Here is a 21143-nt window from a genome sequence, read left to right as displayed (position 1 = left end):
AATATGTTTGAACACCTTCAGAATGACTCGAAATCCTAATTTACAGCTCATACAATACAAAATCCTTCATAGAACACACTATACAGGACAAAGGATGTTCAGGATGGTTCTAACACACTCAAACATCTGCTCACATTGCACAGATAACACACCTGATGATTATGCACACGCTTTGTGGTTTTGTGCGCCTGTCCAGAAGTTCTGGCTTGAAGTCTGTGAGGACCTATCAACATGGCTAAAGTGTAGCATCCCTGCATGCCCCACACTGTGCATACTGGGTGACTTAGACAACATCAACATGGAAATGAACTCAGCACACATGGTTCTCACAGTGTTATGTATCGCAAAGAAAACTATTCTCATGAACTGGAAAGCGAAAAACAATATGTGTATTAACCAGTTTAGAAATTTTCTTTTAGATTATATTAGCATGGAAACAATGTCTGCCTCCTCAAAACATCAATTGGCTGAATTTCATTCTCTCTGGTCCCCTCTGATTAGCTTTATCACATAGTGGTGGTGGTGGGTTGCTGTCCCGTCGCTCTGGGCGGTTGGGTGTGTGCTGGGGGGGGCTGTGTGGCTTCGGGCGTCTGGTGGTCTCTCGGGTCGTGGGGACAGGGTTGGTCATTGCTGGGGGGGACTGTGTGTCGGGCTTGGAGGGCAGTTTTGGGGGCTTGCGGGTGGGGCTGTCTTGCGGTGTGGGGCGGGCGGTGTTGAGGTGGTGGCTGCTGGCTCTATGCCGGGTGGCCGGGCCGCTCTGGCGTGCGTGGTGGTGCTGGTCCTGGGCCCTGGGGGCTGGGCACTCCAAGGTGTCCGCAGATGATTGTTTTTTTTTCAGGGTGTTGGGGCGTGCGGTGGGGGGGGGGGGGGGGGGGGGGGGGGGCGGTTAATTAATCGCTTGGGTGATGGTGGGTCTCAGGCCTGGGCTGCTGCGACTGGTGTGACCGGGTGGTTTGTTTGTTTGTTTTTTGTTGTTGTTTGTTTGTTTTTTGTAGAGGTCCTCCAGGGTGGGGTTGGGTTGAGTGGGGTGGGGCGGGATGGGTACCTTCTGGGGGTAGAGTAGCTCCCGGAATATGGTCGCTGCAGGCCCCGAGCCTGGTGGACATCAGGCCCTCCTGCCCTGTGTTGGCTCCCAGGTAGCGGGGTTGCCTATTGCAGCCAGTCCCTGGCTGCCCTCTCTGGGGGAGAGTAGCTCCCCCGGTGTATATCCCCATACCCCTCTCCCTTCTGGCTCCTGTACACAGCACACACTCACACATGAAGGGTTTTGGGGGCGTGTGTGTTCGGTGGTGTGTAGTGGATCGGGCCACGTAGGTGGTGCCCTTTTGTTGCACTTTGCAGTTCCCCGCCCCTGTGTTAGACATTACTACTTATCAAACACACTCACACACACACATTAGGTCTTGGGGGGTGGTTACACTGAGTGGCATCAGGTGGGCGGGGCTCTTTGGGTATGTAGGCTGCCCAGAGGGCTGCGCTCCCAGTTCTATAAGTTTGGCTGCCCCTCAATTTTAATTGCTCACTATTAGAAAATATTGAAGAGCCAGAAGGGTGGGGGGAGGGGTCTTCTTCGCACACCCCTGCTTCCTTGTTGCTGCTCGGGGCGGGAGGGGCCAGGAGGATTAATTAATTGTTCTGCTGGTTCGGGGTCTGTGGTGGCTGGGGGGCTGCTGGCCCCCTGGTGTGCCCGCTGCACTACACCCCAGTGGAGTCGAGGGAGGGAGGACGTGTGGATGTGTGGTAATGATTGGGCCTGGATCTGGGACTTGCTGTCGCCTGGCCTGCCTGTGCTTCTCCCGATGGGGGGGGCAGCGTTGCCTCTCCCTGCTGCTCGCGACTTCACCCACCTGTGGGCACGTCTTGACTCCCAGGGCACTTGGCCAGGGGCGCTGGGGCAGGCGCTGACCCACTGTGTGGCTGTCTGGGGCGCTTGGCCCTCCTGGGTATTGGGTGGGGCCTCTGCCGGGGGGTTTGGGGGTGCTCGGGCTCCTGGGGCCCGGTTCCAGTGCACGGCCCATGTCTGGGCGGCTGGGGCCTGGCGGGATCGGTGGGCTGTTGCCCCTGGCTCCCGGAGGGCCTCTGTCCTATGCTTATGGGGGCTCTTTCCGGGGGCTTCCTCTGCAGTCTTCTGGGTGGATGCGTGGTTGCCCCTGCGGTGGGCTTCCTGGGTTCTGTGCTCTGTGGGGCCCTCTCTGTCTGCTTCTGATTGCTTGGGGGGGCTGTGGATTGTGGACCTGTACGCTTATACACTCATAACTAAGCTTGGTTATCATGTAGGTCCTGTGCCATGGGTGTTGCATGTTCTCACACACACACACACACACACATTCATTAGTCCAGTAGCATGGTCACTAAGCAGTTGATGTATTATCATGTCGTCTCAGGTCATCTATATCCACAGCTGTGTTGTATGCGATTGCCACTTCTTGTGCTTGTTTTTCTTTGTTTGTGTGTTTGTTTTTTCTCTGCTTGTCTGCTTTCAGGTGCTCCTGGTGGCGCTAAGGCTGTATTCCCCTCAGAGGCCATGGATTGCTGTCTGTTTTGTTTTTTACAGGTGTAGCAGCTGGTTGTCTGGTTTTTGTTTCTATTTTTGTTCTGTTTCCTCTTCTTTCCTCTTCTTCTTTCCTTGTCCCCCGGTCCGGTTCAGTTCTATTACATGTCATATATTGTAAACAGAAATAAATAAATGGGCATCAAAGGGAGCTTTACATTTATAAAACTTCCCTTGGCAAAGCAAATCATTTTGGCATCAAAGGTATTCAGACTACAATTCTGCTGCCATAATGCTGAACAGGACAAGGGAAAAAAAAAAAAAAAAGTAAAGAAGACAGTTCTGCCAAAAGCCAGGGACTAGACCTGTTCTAAGTTCTATACTTTTTAAAAGGGGTGTGTTTATCAACTATGGAATTAGAAGATTTGCAAAAATGGTCAAGTGCTAGATCTTCTTCTGGGATTTTAACAGTGTCATGAGTATAACTATTCAACAGATCAGTTTAAAAAAAAGCCTGCTCATGGAGATGTTTCAGGATCTGGATACCAAGCGTGGACCTAATGTTTTCATTTTTGCAATTCTGATACAGGCTATTGAGCAGTGATAACTAACACCAAGTTCAGACACTGCGGATTTTCTACCTTTGATTTGTTAAGATTGAGCCAATCAGGGACAACCTTGAAGGATCTCTTAAGTTTGGTTTTGTAGGATCAGTAATTACCTGAGAAAGGTTGATATCGGTACACACCTTTTTTTAAATGATCAGAGGCAGAGTTCAACTTGTTTAAATTAAAATTGCCACACAGAGATTGGGTTTAGGCCACATGCACACAGAATGACATCAACAAATATAAGAAATATTAAACATTTACACATAGATTTTTGAATACATGTAGAGGAATGATACTTTGAAATGTGCTCATTGCGGAGTTATGATCAGTTGAGTAAGAAGGTTGAACTATTCTGGGAAAGAGGTTCTATTCCCAGCATCATGATGGACACTCCTGATATAGAAGGTTTCGCTAACGCATTGGAATTGTTTTACTATTTTCATATGCATGTGCAATGAAGAATTGCTTGCTGGTGATAAATGCAAAGAAGAACAGCTTACACATAGATGCTCACATATAGGCTGCTGAATGCAATGAAGACCTGCTTATCCAGTAAAGTTCAATGTCAATGTGTAATATTCAATTAGAATTTGCAAAACAGTGAAGTTAAACAATGAATGGGTCCATAGTCGGTATGAGAAGACTACAGGAATATTTACCTGGGTGTACGTTCAAACAGAGATGAGAAAATTGCGATAGATAATTGTTTGTTTGTTTGTTAGTATTTATATGAATGTTATGTGTATAAACTGTGTTGAGTTATAGTTACTCAGTAGTGTCTCAGTGAAACAACCGACGGGGGAAGCCTTGCGGTGACAACAAAAGCAGTGTTTTACTGATCAGTCAAGTTGCTCCGGTGTACTCCATACAAACTGGTTGGCTACTGAAGGGATAGAAAATGGGGAATACTTGTTTTAAAGCAAACAAGGAATTAGATGGGAAAAATACATGTTTTAACGGGACCCAGACAATATTAAATACTCAGACAGATGGGAGAAGAAGTGTAGTTTTGTATGAAATCACAAAATTATTACATAAAATTAGTGAAATCAATTGAAGAATGCCTTTCTGAAGAGCTGTTTACCACAGATGAGCAGCTCTGCGACCAAGCACATTGTAGATCGCTTTACTGCCAAAATGATCTAATTTAATGGATTGGTTTAGACATGCATAACAGCATTTTAAGAACAAAGAGAGAAACAAAAAGAGACAACGCTTCATGGTGGAAGGTGATGTATAAATAACTGTGTATATGATGAAGGAGAGACCATTTGAGCAGCACAGCCATTTCGCAGCACAGGGACAGCAGTCCAAATTAAAGGATCTCCCACGTGGTATCACCTGTCACACTGTGTCAAGGCATCAAAAGAAGAAAAAATCACCAAACTCAAGGACAAAGACACGAAGACTCCGGTGAACGAAGAGAGAGGAATCAGAAATACAAAAGGATGCTGTAGCCTATTGGCTAAGGAATAGTGCTGAAAATTAGGTAAATCTAATCCACCACTGTCCTTGGTCTTCTGTAGGATTTTTAAACTAATACGTGGTGGTTTGTTTTTCCACAGAAATTTGGAGATGCATGAATCTAGTGACTTAAACCAAGTAGCAGATGGTTTTATGGGGATCGTTGAGAACAAATAGTTAACTTTTGGTAGTATCATCATTTTAATGGTTGTAACTCTCCCCATAAGTGATATAGGTAAGGACTTCCAACGAGAGAGATCGTCCTCTACTCTCTTTAATAATTGCACATAATTTAGCTTTGTTAGCTCTGAGAGCCTGGAGGAAATGTTTATGCCTAAATATCTAATATTTCCTGACTGTAAAGTGATCGCAGGTATATTCTGGACCCTACAGTTAATGGGCAGAACTGTGGTCTTAGACCAGTTGATAGAGTAGTCAGAAAGTGCTGAGAATTTATTTATGAGTGTGATTGTGTGAGTGAGAGACGTCTGTGAGTTCTGAAGGAAAAGTAATACATCATCAGCATAAAGACTTATTTTATGCTCAATACTTTGGGATTGGATGTCTTTGATATTTCTATCTTGTCTGATAGAAGCTGCTAAAGGTTTGATGAAAATAGCAAAAAGTGAGGGAGAAAGTGGGCAACCCTGTCTTATACCTCTCTGCAGACTGAAGCTTGGAGAAGTTTGATCATTTGTCCTGACACTTGCATTTTGGGAGCTATATAATATCCTTATCCGGTTGATGAAGTGTGACCCAAACCCAAATTTGTTAAATGCTGCGAATAAAAATTTCCAGTTCACTCCATCAAATGCTTTTTCTGCATCTAGAGAGTCGATTGTGGTTTCCAAGTTGTTGATGGTAGAATAGTCTATGAGATTAATGATCCGGTTTGTGAACGAACTGTTGTGCCTACTGCTCTTCAGCCTGTCAAATGAAACGTAGAATTTGAAACGTGACAAATGAACGAAGACCCAAGGAGTTGAGTCGTAAACAAATCAATACTTTTTCCTGTGCGAGGACCCGTCAGCCGAGGAGTTGAGTCATGAACGAATCAATACTGTTTCCTGTCCTGCTGACTGAGCTTATGAAGCTGCCGCCTGCCATGTGGTGAGTAAGGGTACTGCATGAAAATGAACGAATCACTCACTGAGACAACTCGTTACTCCTGAGTCATATAAAAAATTAGTTCATATCGAACGAATCGATCACGAACGACACATCACTATCTATTTGACGAGTTATGCATGAATTCGGATTTTGCAATAAAATTAATTCCTTCTCTCAAACCAAGTTCAAACTGCTTTGTCCTTCATATTTATCTACTTCTAATCTAGTTTCAACAATAAACAACACTGTATTTTGTAGTATGAAAAAGAACCAGACCTAATTTTCAGCAATAAGCTTCTCTCGAGGAGATATGAAAGAATACAGATTTTGCTATAAAATGAAATCCTTCTATCAAACTTACTTAAAACGGTTTGTCCTTATTTCTTCACTTCTGATGAAGTTTCAACAATAAACAACAAACTTTGTATTATGAGAAAGAACCAGACTCATTCTTCAGGAATCCGAAAATAAGCTCTATTTTACGAGTTATGCACGAATTCGGATTCTCCTATAAAACGAATTCCTTAACTCAAACCAAGTTAAGACTGCTTTGTCCTTCATATTTATTCATGTCTAATCAAGTTTCAACGATAAACAACGTTGTACTTTGTAGAATGAGAAAGAACTTCTTCAGCACTAAGCATCTCTCGACATATGACGAAATACAGATTTTGCTATAAAATTAATTCCTTCTATCAGCCTGACTTAAAACTGTTTGTCCTCCTTATTTATCCACTTCAAATCAAGTTTCAACAATTAAAAAAATTTTGTAGTTTGAGAAAGAACAACTTAATCTTCAGCAATCAGTATAAAAAGAGGGTAAGAAAAGGTGCAAATGCCAACCATACATCACTAAAAGGTGGAGCGGAAGTATTCGGCTGCAAGTAGGTGTGAATGTTCGACCATCATTTGTAAAAAGCGGGTAAGAAAAGGTTCGAATGCCCGACTATATATTAACAAAAGTGGGAGGAGAGGTCTTCGGATGAGAGTGGGTGAGAATTTCCAACCATAATCTATAAAATGCGGTGAAAAAAAAGGTGTGAATAACCCATAGAACACTAAAAGGTGAAGCGGAAGTGTTCGGCTGCAAGAAGGTGTGAATGTCCGACTATATTTGGTGAAAAGCAGGTGAAGCAAGGTCTGAATACCCAACCTTACATCATCAAAAGCGAGATCAGAGGTGTTTGGCTGCAAGAAGGCCATAGTTTGCCAAAAGCGGGTAAGGTGCGCATGACCGATTATACACCATCAACAAAAGTGGGGGCGGAGGTGTTCAGCTGCAAGAAGGTCTGAATGTCCAACAATAATTGCTAGAAAACATGAAAGAGAATTTTCGAATATCAAACCGCACATGATCATAAGCGGCAGAGGAGGTGTGCAGCTGCAAGAAGGTGTGAGTGTCCAACCATAATTACTGAAAAATGGGTAAGAAAAGGTGCGAATGCCCAACCATTTATCATCAAAAGCAGGAGTGGATGTGTTCGGCTACAAGAAGGTTTGAATGTCCGACCATAGTTTGTAAAAAGCGGGTAAGAAAAGGTTCGAATGCCCGAACATACACCATCAAAAGAGGGAGCGGAGCTGTTCCGATGTAAGACGGTGTGAATGTCCGACCATAGTTGGTAAAAAGCGGGTAAGAAAAGGTTAAAATACCTGACTGTACACAATCAAAAGAGGGAGCAGAGTTGTTCAGCTACAAGAAGGTGTGAAAGTCCGACCATGGTTTGTAAAAAGCTGGTAAGAAAAGGTTCGTATGCCCGAATATACACCATCAAAAGCGGAAGAGGAGGTGTTCGGCTGCAAGAAGGTGTGAATGTCGGACCATAGTTGGTAAAAAGCGGGTAAGAAAAGGTTAAAATACCCAACTGTACACAATCAATAGCGGGAGCGGAGTTGTTCGGCTACAAGAAGGTGTGAAAGTCCGACCATGGTTTGTAAAAGGCGTGTAAGAAAAGGTTCGAATGCCCAAATATATACCATCAAAAGTGGAAGAGGAGGTGTTCGGCTGCAAGAAGGTGTGAACGTCCGACCAAAGTTTGTAAAAAGCAGTTAAGAAAAGGTTCGAATATCCAACCAAACATAATCAAAAGCGGGAGCAGAGCTGTTCGACTGCAAGTAGGTGTGAATGTCAGATCATAATTTGCAAAAAGCTGATGAGAAAGGGTGAGAATGCCCGACTAAACACAATCAAATGCGGGAGCAGAGGTGTTCGTCTGTGAGTAGGTGTGAATCTCCAACCATAATTGCTGAAAAATGTGTTAGCAAAGACTAGAATGCCGGACAATACATCATCAAGAGCGGGAGAGGTGGTGTTCGGCTGCAAGTAGGTGTGAATGTCCAGCCATAATTACTCACAAACGGGTAAGAAAAGGTAGTATTGCCAGACCATACATTATCAAAACAGGGAGCGGAGGTGGTTCAGCTGCAAGGTGTGAATGTCTGACCAAAGTTTGTAAAAACCGGGTAAGACAAGGTGCGAATGCGCACCAATGTATGATCAAAAGCGGGAGCGGAGGTTTTCGGCTGCAAGGTCTGAATGTCCAACCATAATTTGTAAAAACCGGGGAAGAAAAGGCTTGAAAGCCCGACTATACACCATCAAAAGAGGGAGCGGTGGTTTTCGACTGCAAGAAAGTCTGAATGTCCACCGATAATTCCTGAAAAATGGATAAAAAAAGGGTGCGAATGCCCAACCATACATCATCAAAAGCAGGAGTGGATGTGTTCGGCTACAAGTTTTGAATGTCCGAGCATAGTTTGTAAAAGGCGGGTAAGAAAAGGTTCGAATGCCCGAACATACACCATCAAAAGAGGGAGCGGAGGCGTTCCGCTGTAAGAAGGTGTGAATGTCCGACCATAGTTGGTAAAAAGTGGGTAAGAAAAGATTAAAATTCCCGACTGTACACAATCAAAAGAGGGAGCGGAGTTGTTCAGCTACAAGAAGGTGTGAAAGTTAGACCATGGTTTGTAAAAAGCGGGTAAAAAAAGGTTCGTATGCCCGAATATACACCATCGAAAGCGGAAGCGGAGGTGTTCGGCTGCAAGAAGGTGTGAACGTCCGACCAAAGTTTGTAAAAAGCAGTTAAGAAAACGTTTGAATATCTAACCAAACATAATCAAAAGCGGGAGCAGAGCTGTTCGACTGCAAATAGGTGTGAATGTCAGATCATAATTTTCAAAAAGCTGAAGAGAAAGGGTGAGAATGCCCGACTATACACCATCAAATGCGGTAGCGGAGTTGTTCGGCTGTGAGTAGGTGTGAATCTCCAACCATAATTGCTGAAAAATGTGTTAGAAAAGGTTAGAATGCCGGTCCATACATCATCAAAAGCGGGAGAGGTGGTGTTCGGCTGCAAGTAGGTGTCAATATCCGACTATAGTTTGTAAAAAGCGGGTAAGACAAGGTGAAAAAGCCCGACAATGTATGATCAAAAGAGGGAGCGGAGGTGTTCGGCTTTAAGAAGGTCTGAATGTCCAACCATAATTTGTAAAAACCGGGAAGAAAAGGCTCAAAAGCCCGACTATACACCATCAAAAGTGGGAGCGGAGGTGTTCAGCTGCAAGAAGGTCTGAATGCCCATCAATATTTTGCGTTATATCATGAAAGAAAATGTTTGAATATCAAACCGCACATGATCATAAGTGGGAGAGGAGGTGTTCAGCTGTAAGAAGGTGTGAATGTCCCTCCATAATTCCTGAAAAATGGGTAGAAAAAGGTGCGAATGCCCAACCATACATTATCAAAAGCAGGTGTGAATGTCAGATCATAATTTGCAAAAAGCTGATGAGAAAGGATGAGAATGCCCGACTATACAACATCAAATGCGGGAGCGGAGGTGTTCGGCTCTGAGTAGGTGTGAATGTCCGATCATAATTGCTGAAAAATGTGTTAGAAAAGGTAAGAATGCCGGACCATAAATCATCAAAAGCGGGAGAGGTGGTGTTCGGCTGCAAAAAGGTGTGAATGTTCGACTAAAGTTTGTAAAAAGCAGTTAAGAAAAGGTTAGAATATTCAACCAAACATAATCAAAAGCGGGAGCAGAGCTGTTCGACTGCAAGTAGGTGTGAATGTCAGATCATAATTTGCAAAAAAGCTGATGAGAAAGGGTGAGAATGCCCGACTATACACCATCAAATGCGGGAGTGGAGTTCTTCGGCTTTGAGTAGGTGTGAATGTCAAACCATAATTACTCACAAACGCGTAAGAAAAGGTAGTATTGCCAGACCATACATGATCAAAACAGGGAGCGGAGGTGGTTCAGCTGCAAGAAGGTGTGAATGTCCGACTAAAGTTTATAAAAAGCGGGTAAGACATGGTGCGAATGCCCGACAATGTATGATCAAAAGAGGGAGCGGAGGTTTTCGGCTGCAAGGTCTGAATGTCCAACCATAATTTGTAAAAACCGGGAACGAAAAGGCTCGAAAGCCCGACTATACACTATCAAAAGCGGGAGCGGAGGTGTTCAGCTGCAAGAAGGTCTGAATGTCCACCAATAATTACTGAAAAATGGTTAAGAAAAGGTGCGAATAGCCAACCATACATCATCAAAAGCAGGAGTGGATGTGTTCGGCTGCAAGAAGGTCTGAATGTCAAACCAAAATATGTAAAAACCGGGGAAGAAAAGGCTCGACAGCCCGACTATACACGATCAAAAGCGGGAGCGGAGGTGTTCAGCTGCAAGAAGGTCTGAATGTCCATCAGTAATTTCTAGAAAACATGAAAGAAAATTTTCGAATGTCAAACTGAATATGATCATAAGCGGGAGAAGAGTTGTTCAGCTGCAAGCAGGTGTTAATGTCCACCCATAATTACTAAAAAATGTGTTAGAAAAGACTAGAATGCCGGACAATACATCATCAAAAGCGGGAGAAGTGGTATTCGGCTGCAAGTAGGTGTGAATGTCCGACCATAGTTGGTAAAAAGTGGGTAAGAAAAGATTAAAATTCCCGACTGTACACAATCAAAAGAGGGAGCGGAGTTGTTCAGCTACAGGAAGGTGTGAAAGTCCGACCATGGTTTGTAAAAAGCAGGTAAGAAAAGGTTCGTATGCCCGAATATAAACCATCATAAGCGGAAGCGGAGTTGTTTGGCTTCAAGAAGACGTGAACGTCCAACCAAAGTTTGTAAAAAGCAGTTAAGAAAAGGTTCGAATATCGAACCAAACATAATCAAAAGCGGGAGCAGAGCTGTTCGACTGCAAGTAGGTGTGAATGTCAGATCATAATTTGCAAAAAGCTAATGAGAAAGGGTGAGAATGCCCGACTATACACCATCAAATGCGGGAGTGGAGTTGTTCGGCTGTGAGTAGGTGTGAATGTCAAACCATAATTACTCACAAACGGGTAAGAAAAGGTAGTATTGCCAGACCATACATGATCAAAACAGGGAGCAGAGGTGGTTCAGCTGCAAGAAGGTGTGAATGTCCGACTAAAGTTTATAAAAAGCGGGTAAGACAAGGTGCGAATGCCCGACAATGTATGATCAAAAGAGGGAGCGGAGGTTTTCGGCTGCAAGGTCTGAATGTCCAACCATAATTTGTAAAAACCAGGGAAGAAAAGGCTCGAAAGCCTGACTATACACCATCAAAAGCGGGAGCGGAGTTATTCAGCTGCAAGAAGGTCTGAATGTCCACCAATAATTACTGAAAAATGGGTAAGAAAAGGTGCGAATGCCCAACCATACATCATCAAAAGCAGGAGGGGATGTGTTTGGATACAAGAAGGTTTGAATGTTCGACTATAGTTTGTAAAAGGTGGGTAAGAAAAGGTTCGAATGCTCGAACATACACCATCAAAAGAGGGAGCGGAGGTGTTCCGCTGTAAGTAGGTGTGAATGTCCGACCATAGTTGGTAAAAAGTGGGTAAGAAAAGATTAAAATTCCCGACTGTACACAATCAAAAGAGGGAGCGGAGTTGTTCAGCTACAGGAAGGTGTGAAAGTCCGACCATGGTTAGTAAAAAGCGGGTAAGAAAAGGTTCGTATGCCCGAATATAAACCATCATAAGCGGAAGCGGAGTTGTTTGGCTTCAAGAAGACGTGAACGTCCAACCAAAGTTTGTAAAAAGCAGTTAAGAAAAGGTTCGAATATCGAACCAAACATAATCAAAAGCGGGAGCAGAGCTGTTCGACTGCAGGTAGGTGTGAATGTCAGATCATAATTTGCAAAAAGCTAATGAGAAAGGGTGAGAATGCCCGACTATACACCATCAAATGCGGGAGTGGAGTTGTTCGGCTGTGAGTAGGTGTGAATGTCAAACCATAATTACTCACAAACTGGTAAGAAAAGGTAGTATTGCCAGACCATACATGATCAAAACAGGGAGAGGAGGTGGTTCAGCTGCAAGAAGGTGTGAATGTCCGACTAAAGTTTATAAAAAGCGGGTAAGACAAGGTGCGAATGCCCGACAATGTATGATCAAAAGAGGGAGCGGAGGTTTTCGGCTGTAAGGTCTGAATGTCCACCCATAATTTGTAAAAACCAGGGACGAAAAGGCTCGAAAGCCTGACTATACACTATCAAAAGCGGGAGCGGAGGTGTTCAGCTGCAAGAAGGTCTGAATGTCCACCAATAATTACTGAAAAATGGTTAAGAAAAGGTGCGAATAGCCAACCATACATCATCAAAAGCAGGAGCGGATGTGTTCGGCTACAAGAAGGTTTGAATGTCCGACCATAGTTTGTAAAAGGCGGGTAAGAAAAGGTTCGAATGCCCGAACATACACCATCAAAAGAGGGAGCGGAGGTGTTCCGCTGTAAGAAGATGGGAATGTCCGACCATAGTTGGTAAAAAGCTGGTAAGAAGAGGTGAAAATACCCGACTGTACTCAATCAAAAGAGGGAGCGGAGTAGTTCAGCAACAAAGTGTGAAAGTCCGACCATGGTTTGTAAAAAGCGGGTAAGAAAAGGTTGGTATGCCTGAATATAAACCATCATAAGCGGAAGCGGAGTTGTTCGGCTTCAAGAAGACGTGAACGTCCAACCAAAGTTTGTAAAAAGCAGTTAAGAAAAGCTTCGAATATCCAACCAAACATAATCAAAAGCGGGAGCAGAGCTGTTCGACTGCAAGTAGGTGTGAATGTCAGATCATAATTTGCAAAAAGCTGATTAGAAAGGGTGAGAATGCCCGACTATACACCATCAAATGTGGGAGCGGAGTTGTTCGGCTGTGAGTAGGTGTGAATCTCCAACCATAATTGCTGAAAAATGTGTTAGAAAAGGTAAGAATGCCGGTCCATACATCATCAAAAGCGGGAGGGGTGGTGTTCGGCTGCAAGTAGGTGTGAATGTCCAGCCATAATTAATCACAAACGGGTAAGAAAAGGCAGTATTGCCAGACCATACATGATCAAAACAGGGAACGGAGGTGGTTCAGCTGCAAGAAGGTGTGAATGTTCCGCTAAAGTTTATAAAAAGCGGGTAAGAAAAGGTTTGTATGCCCAAATATACACCATCAAAAGCGGAAGCGGAGGTGTTCGGCTGCAAGAAGGTGTGAACGTCTGACCAAAGTTTGTAAAAAGCAGTTAAGAAAAGTTTCGAATATCCAACCAAACATAATCAAAAGCGGGAGCAGAGCTGTTCGACTGCAAGTAGGTGTGAATGTCAGATCATAATTTTAAGAATGCTGATGAGAAAGGGTGAGAATGCCCGACTATACACCAACAAATGCGGGAGCGGAGTTGTTCGTCTGTGAGTAGGTGTGAATCTCCGAGAATAGTTTGTAAAAAGGGGGTAAGAATAGGTTCAAATGCCCAAACATACACCATCAAAAGAGGGAGCGGAGGTTTTCCGCTGTAAGAAGGTGTGAATGTCCGACCATAGTTTTTAAAAAGCGGGTAAGAAAAGGTTAAAATACCCAACTTTACACAATCAATAGCGGGAGCGGAGTTGTTCGGCTACTAAAAGGTGTGAAAGTCCTACCATGGTTTGTAAAAAGCGGGTAAGAAAAGGTGTGAATGCCCGACATTGTATGATCAAAAGAGGGAGAGGAGGTTTTCGGCTGCAAGAAGGTCTGAATGTCCAACCATAATATGTAACAACCGGGGAAGAAAAGACTCGAAAGCCCGACTATACACAATCAAAAGCGGGAGCGGAGGTGTTCAGCTGCAAGAAGGTCTGAATGTCCATCAGTAATTTCTAGGAAACATGAAAGAAAATTTTCGAATGTCAAACTGCATATGATCATAAGCGGGAGAGGAGTTATTCAGCTTTAAGCAGGTGTTAATGTCCACCCATAATTACTGAAAAATGTGTTAGAAAAGACTAGAACGCCGGACCATACATCATCAAAAGCGGGAGAAGTGGTGTTCGGCTGCAAGTAGGTGTGAATGTCAAGCCATAATTACTCACAAACGGGTAAGAAAAGGTAGTATTGCCAGACCATACATGATCAAACGAGGGAGCGGAGGTGGTTCAGCTGCAAGGTGTGAATGTCTGACTAAAGTTTGTAAAAAGCGGGTAAGACAAGGTGCGAATGCCTGACAATGTATGATCAAAAGAGGGAGCATAGGTTTTCGGCTGCAAGGTCTGAATTTCCAACCATAATTTGTAAAAACCAGGGAAGAAAAGGCTCGAAAGCCCGACTATACACCATCAAAAGCGGGAGCGGAGGTGTTCAGCTGCAAGAAGGTCTGAATGTCCACCAATAATTACTGAAAAATGGTTAAGAAAAGGTGCGAAAGCCCAACCATACATCATCAAAAGCAGGAGGGGATGTGTTTGGATACAAGAAGGTTTGAATGTCCGAGCATAGTTTGTAAAAGGCGGGTAAGAAAAGGTTCGAATGCCTGAACATACACCATCAAAAGAGGGAGCGGAGGTGTTCCGCTGTAAGAAGGTGTGAACGTCCGACCGTAGTTGGTAAAAAGCTGGTAAGAAAAGGTGAAAATACCCGACTGTACACAATCAAAAGAGGGAGCGGAGTAGTTCAGCAACAAAGTGTGAATGTCCGACCATGGTTTGTAAAAAGCGGGTAAGAAAAGGTTTGTATGCCCGAATATACACCATCAAAAGCGGGAGTGGAGGTGTTCGGCTGCAAGAAGGTCTGAATGTCCATCAGTAATTGCTAGAAAACATGAAAGAAAATTTTCGAATGTCAAACCGCTCATGATCATAAGCGGGAGAGAAGGTGTTCGACTGCAAGTAGGTGTGAATGTCAGATCAAAATTTGTAAAAAGCGGGTAAGAAAAGGTAAGAATGCCAAACCATAAATTGTCAAAAGCGGCAGCAGAGACGTTCGGCCGGTATTTATCAATGTCTAGATAGATTTCAACAAAAAACAACGTTGTACTTTGCAGTAAAAGAAAGAGCAAATCTAAAGTTTCAGGATTCCGAGAATAAACTTTTCATGAGTTCTGCATTTGTTGGGATTTTGTTTTAAAATGAATTCCTTCACTCAAACTATGTTAAAACTGCTTTGTCCTTCATATGTACCCATTTCTACATATATTTCAATCATAAACTTCCTCATATTACCCTGGATGAGAAAGAGCAACACTTGTGATTAAGCCATAAGCCCCTTTTGAGGAGTTCTGCATGATTTGGGATTTTATCTATAAAATTAATTCCTTCACTCAAACTATGTTAAAACGGCTTTTACGTTCATATTTATCATTGTCTAGATAGATTTAAACAAAAAAAAAAAAACAACGTTGTACTTTGCAGTAAAAGAAAGAGCAAATCAAAAGTTTTAGGAATCCGAGAATAAGCTTATTTTCATGAGTTCTGCACGATTTCGGATTTTACTATAAAATGAATTCCTTCACTCAAACTATGTTAAAACTACTTTTAACTTCATATTTATCAATGTCTAGATCGACTTCAACAAAGAACAACATTGTATTTTGCAGTAGAAGAAAGAGCAACACTGAAGGTTCAGGAATCCGAGAATAAGCTTATTTTCATATGTTCTGCATGATTTGGGATTTTATGTATAAAATGAATTCCTTCACTCAAACTATGTTAAAACTGCTTTTAACTTCATATTTATCAATGTCTAGATCGACTTCAACAAAGAACAACATTGTATTTTGCAGTAGAAGAAAGACTAACACTGAAGGATCAGGAATCCGAGAATAAGCTTCTTTTCATACGTTCTGCATGATTTGGGATTTTATGTATAAAATTAATTCCTTCACTCAAACCAAGTTAAAACTGCTTTGTCCTTCATATTTATCAATGTCTAGATCGACTTCAACAAAGAACAACATTTGATTTTGCAGTAGAAGAAAGAGAAACACTGAAGGATCAGGAATCCGAGAATAAGCTTATTTTCATGAGTTCTGCACGATTTCGGATTTACCTATAAAATTAATTGCTTTGCTCAAACCAATTTAAAATTGCTTTGTCCTTCATAGTTATCCATGTCTAAAAATGTATCAAGCATAAAGTTCCTCATATTACCCTGAATGAGAAAGAAGCATCCCTTTGGTTGAGCAATACGTTAATTTCTTCACTCAAACCAAGTGGAAACTGCTTTGTCCTTCATATTTATCAATATCTAGATCGATTTCAACTTCTTCTACTGCAAAGTCCAATGGTGTTCTTTGTTGAAGGCGATCTAACCTTTTCTTAACTGCTTTTTACAAACTTTGGTCGGACGTTCACATCTTCTTGTAGCCGAACAACTCCGCTCCCGCTATTGATTGTGTACAGTCGGGTATTTTAACCTTTTCTTACCCGCTTTTTACCATCTATGGTTGGACATTCACACCGTCTTACAGCGGAACACCTCCGCTCCCGCTTTTGATGGTGTATTTTCGGGCATTCGAACCTTTTCTTACCCGCTTTTTACAAACTATGGTCGGACATTCAAACCTTCTTGTAGCCGAAAACCTTCGCTCCCTCTTTTGATTATACATTGTCGGGCATTGGCACCTTTTCTTACCCGCTTTTTACAAACCATGGTCGGACTTTCACACCTTCTTGTAACCGAACACATCCTTTCCCGCTATTGATTGTATACAGTTGGGTATTTTAACCTTTTCTCACCCGCTTTTTAACAACTATGGTCCGACATTCACACCTTCTTACAGCGGAACACCTCCGCTCCCTCCTTTGATGGTGTATGTTCGGGCATTCAAACCTTTTCTTACCCGCTTTTTACAAACTATGGTCGGATATTCAAACCTTCTTGTAGCCGAACACATCCACTCCTGCTTTTGATGATGTATGGTTGGGCATTCGAACCTACTTGTTGCCCGCTTTTCATTAATTATGGGTGGACATTCACACCTTTTCGCAGCCAAACACCTCCACTCTTGTTTTGATCATGTATGGTTGGACATTCGCACCTTTTCTCACCCGCGTTTTGCAAACTATGGTCGGCCATTCACAGCTTCCTCTCATATAAGTATGGTGGGATATTCACACCCACCTGCATCCGAAGACCTCCGTCCCCACTTTTGTTGATATTTAGTCGGTCATTCGCACCTTACCCGCTTTTGGCAAACTATGGCCTTCTTGCAGCCAAACACCTCTGATCTCGCTTTTGATGATATAAGGTTGGGCATTCAGACCTTGCTTCACCTGCTTTTCACCAAATATAGTCGGACATTCACACCTTCTTGCAGCCGAACACCTTCGCTTCCGCTTTTGATGGTGTATATTCGGGCATACGAACATTTTCTTACCCGCTTTTTACAAACCATGGTCGGACTTTCACACCTTCTTGTAGCTGAACAACTCCGCTCCCTCTTTTGATTGTGTACACTCGGGTATTTTCACCTCTTCTTATCCACTTTTTACCAACTATGGTCGGACATTCACACCTTCTTAAAAGCGGAACACCTCCGCTCCCTCTTTTGATGGTGTATGTTAAGGCATTCGAAGCTTTTCTTACCCGCCTTTTACAAACTATGGTCGGACATTCAAACCTTCTTGTAGCCGAACAACTCCACTCCTGCTTTTGATGATGTATGGTTGGGCATTCGCACCTTTTCTTAACCATTTTTCAGTAATTATTGGTGGACATTTAGACCTTCTTGCAGCTGAACACCTCCGCTCTTGCTTTTGATGGTGTATAGTTGGGCATTCTCACCCTTTTTCATCAGCTTTTTGCAAATTATGATCTGACATTCACACCTACTTGCAGTCGAACAGCTCTGCTCCCGCTTTTGATTATGTTTGGTTGGATATTGGAACCTTTTAAATGCTTTTTACAAACTTTTATCGGACGTTCACACCTTGCAGCGGAACACCTCCGCTTCCGCTTTTGATGGTATATATTCGGGCATTCGAACCTTTTCTTACCCGCTTTTTACAAACCATGGTCGGACTTTCACACCTTCTTGTAGCTGAACAACTCCGCTCCCTCTTTTGATTGTGTACACTCGGGTATTTTCACCTCTTCTTACCCGCTTTTTACCAACTATGGTCGGACATTCACACCTTCTTAAAGCGGAACACCTCCGCTCCCTCTTTTGATGGTGTATGTTAAGGCATTCGAAGCTTTTCTTACCCGCCTTTTACAAACTATGGTCGGACATTCAAAACTTGTAGCCGAACACACCTACTCCTGTTTTTGATGATGTATGGTTGGGCATTCGCACCCTTTTTTTATCCATTTTTCAGGAATTATCGGTGGACATTCAGACTTTCTTGCAGCCGAAAACCACCGCTCCCTCTTTTGATGGTGTATAGTCGGGCTTTCGAGCCTTTTCTTCCCCGGTTTTTACAAATTATGGTTGGACATTCAGACCTTGCAGCCGAAAACCTCCGCTCCCGCTTTTGATCATACATTGTCGAGCATTCGCACCTTGTCTTACCCGCTTTTTACAAACTTTAGTCAGACATTCACACCTTGCAGCTGAACCACCTCCGCTCCCTGTTTTGATAATGTATGGTCTGGCAATACTACCTTTTCTTACCCGTTTGTGAGTAATTATGGCTGGACATTCACACCTACTTGCAGCCGAACACCACCTCTCCCGCTCTTGATGATGTATTGTCCGGCATTCTAGTCTTTTCTAACACATTTTTCAGCAATTATGGTCGGACATTCAAACCTACTCACAGCCGAACAGTACTGCTCCCGCATTTGATGGTGTATAGTCGGGCATTCTCACCCTTTCTCAACAGCTTTTTTGCAAATAATGATCTGACATTCACACCTACTTGCAGTCGAAAAGCTCTGCTCCCGCTTTTGATGATGTATAGTCCGGCATTCTTACCTTTTCTAAAACATTTTTCAGCATTTATGGTCGGACATTCACACCTACTCACAGACGAACACCTCCGCTCCCGCATTTGATTGTGTTTAGTCGGGCATTCTCACCCTTTCTCATCAGCTTTTTGCAAATTATGATCTGACATTCACACCTACTTGCAGTCGAACAGCTCTTCTCCCGCTTTTGATTATGTTTGGTTGGATATTCGAACCTTTTCTTAACTGCTTTTTACAAACTTTGGTCGGACGTTCACACCTTCTTGCACCCGAACACCTCCTCTTCCACTTTTGATGGTATATATTTGGGCATTCGAACCTTTTCTTATACGCCTTTTACAAACCATGGTCGGACTTTCACACCTTCTTGTAGCCGAACAACTCCGCTCCCGCTATTGATTGTGTACAGTTGGGTATTTTAACCTTTTCTTACCCGCTTTTTACCAACTATGGTCCGACATTCACACCTTCTTGCAGCCGAACACCTCCTCTTCCGCTTTTGATGGTGTATATTTGGGCATACGAACCTTTTCTTACCAGCTTTTTACAAACCATGGTCGGACTTTCACACCTTCTTGTAGCTGAACAAATCCGCTCCCCCTTTTGATTGTGTACAGTCAGGTATTTTAACCTTTTCTTAACCGCTTTTTACCAACTATGGTCGGACATTCACACCGTCTTACATCGGAGCAGCTCCGCTCCCTCTTTTGATGGTGTATGTTCGGGCATTCGAACCTTTTCTTACCCGCTTTTTACAAACTATGTTCGGACATTCAAACCTTCTTGCAGCCGAAAACCTCCGCTCCCTCTTTTAATCATACATTGTCGGGCATTCGCAGCTTTTCTTACCTGCTTTTTACAAACCAGGGTCGGACTTTCACATCTTTTAGTAGCCTAACAACTGCGTTCCTGGTATTGATTGTGTACAGTTGGGTATTTTAATCTTTTCTTACCCGCTTTTTACCAACTATGGTCGGATATTCAAACCTTCTTGTAGCCGAACACATCCACTCCTGCTTTTAATGATGCATGGTTGGGCATTCGCACCTTTTCTTACCCATTTTTCAGTAATTATGGTTAGACACTCACACCTTCTTGCAGCTGCACACCTCCTCTCCCGCTTATGATCATGTGCGGTTTGATATTCGAAAATTCTCTTTCATGTTTTCTAGCAATTATTGTTGGACATTCAGACCTTCTTGCAGCTGAACACCTCCGCCCCCACTTTTGTTGATGGTGTATAATCGGTCTTTCGCACCTTACCCGCTTTTGGCAAACTATGGCCTTCTTGCAGCCAAACACCTCTGATCTCGCTTTTGATGATGTAAGGTTGGGCACTCAGACCTTGCTTCACCTGCTTTTCACCAAATATAGTCGGACATTCACACCTTCTTGCAGCCGAACACTTCCGCTTCACCTTTTAGTGTTCTATGGGGTATTCACACCTTTTTTTCACCGTATTTTATAGATTATGGTTGGAAATTCTCACCCACTCTCATCCGAACACCTCTGTTCCCGCTTTTGTTAATATATAGTCGGGCATTCGAACCTTTTCTTACCCGCTTTTTACAAATTACGGTCGAACATTCACACCTACTTGCAGCCGAATACTTCCGCTCCACCTTTTAGTGATGTATGGTTGGCATTTGCACCTTTTCTTACCCTCTTTTTATACTGATTGCTGAAGATTAAGTTGTTCTTTCTCAAACTACAAATTTTTTTTAATTGTTGAAACTTGATTTGAAGTGGATAAATAAGGAGGACAAACAGTTTTAAGTCAGGCTGATAGAAGGAATTAATTTTATAGCAAAATCTGTATTTCGTCATATGTCGAGAGATGCTTATTGCTGAAGAAGTTCTTTCTCATTCTACAAAGTACAACGTTGTTTATCGTTGAAACTTGATTAGACATGAATAAATATGAAGGACAAAGCAGTCTTAACTTGGTTTGAGTTAAGGAATTCGTTTTATAGGAGAATCCGAATTCGTGCATAACTTGTAAAATAGAGCTTATTTTCGGATTCCTGAAGAATGAGTCTGGTTCTTTCTCATAATACAAAGTTTGTTGTTTATTGTTGAAACTTCATCAGAAGTGAAGAAATAAGGACAAACCGTTTTAAGTAAGTTTAATAGAAGGATTTAATTTTATAGCAAAATCTGTATTCTTTCATATCTCCTCGAGAGAAACTTATTGCTGAAAATTAGGTCTGGTTCTTTTTCATACTACAAAATACAGTGTTGTTTATTGTTGAAACTAGATTAGAAGTAGATAAATATGAAGGACAAAGCAGTTTGAACTTGGTTTGA

Source organism: Leuresthes tenuis, unplaced genomic scaffold, assembly GCF_036924035.1.
Source record: "Leuresthes tenuis unplaced genomic scaffold, fLeuTen1.0.hap1 SCAF_12, whole genome shotgun sequence".
Lineage (NCBI taxonomy): Eukaryota > Metazoa > Chordata > Actinopteri > Atheriniformes > Atherinopsidae > Leuresthes > Leuresthes tenuis.
This window is presented reverse-complemented; position numbering follows the sequence as displayed.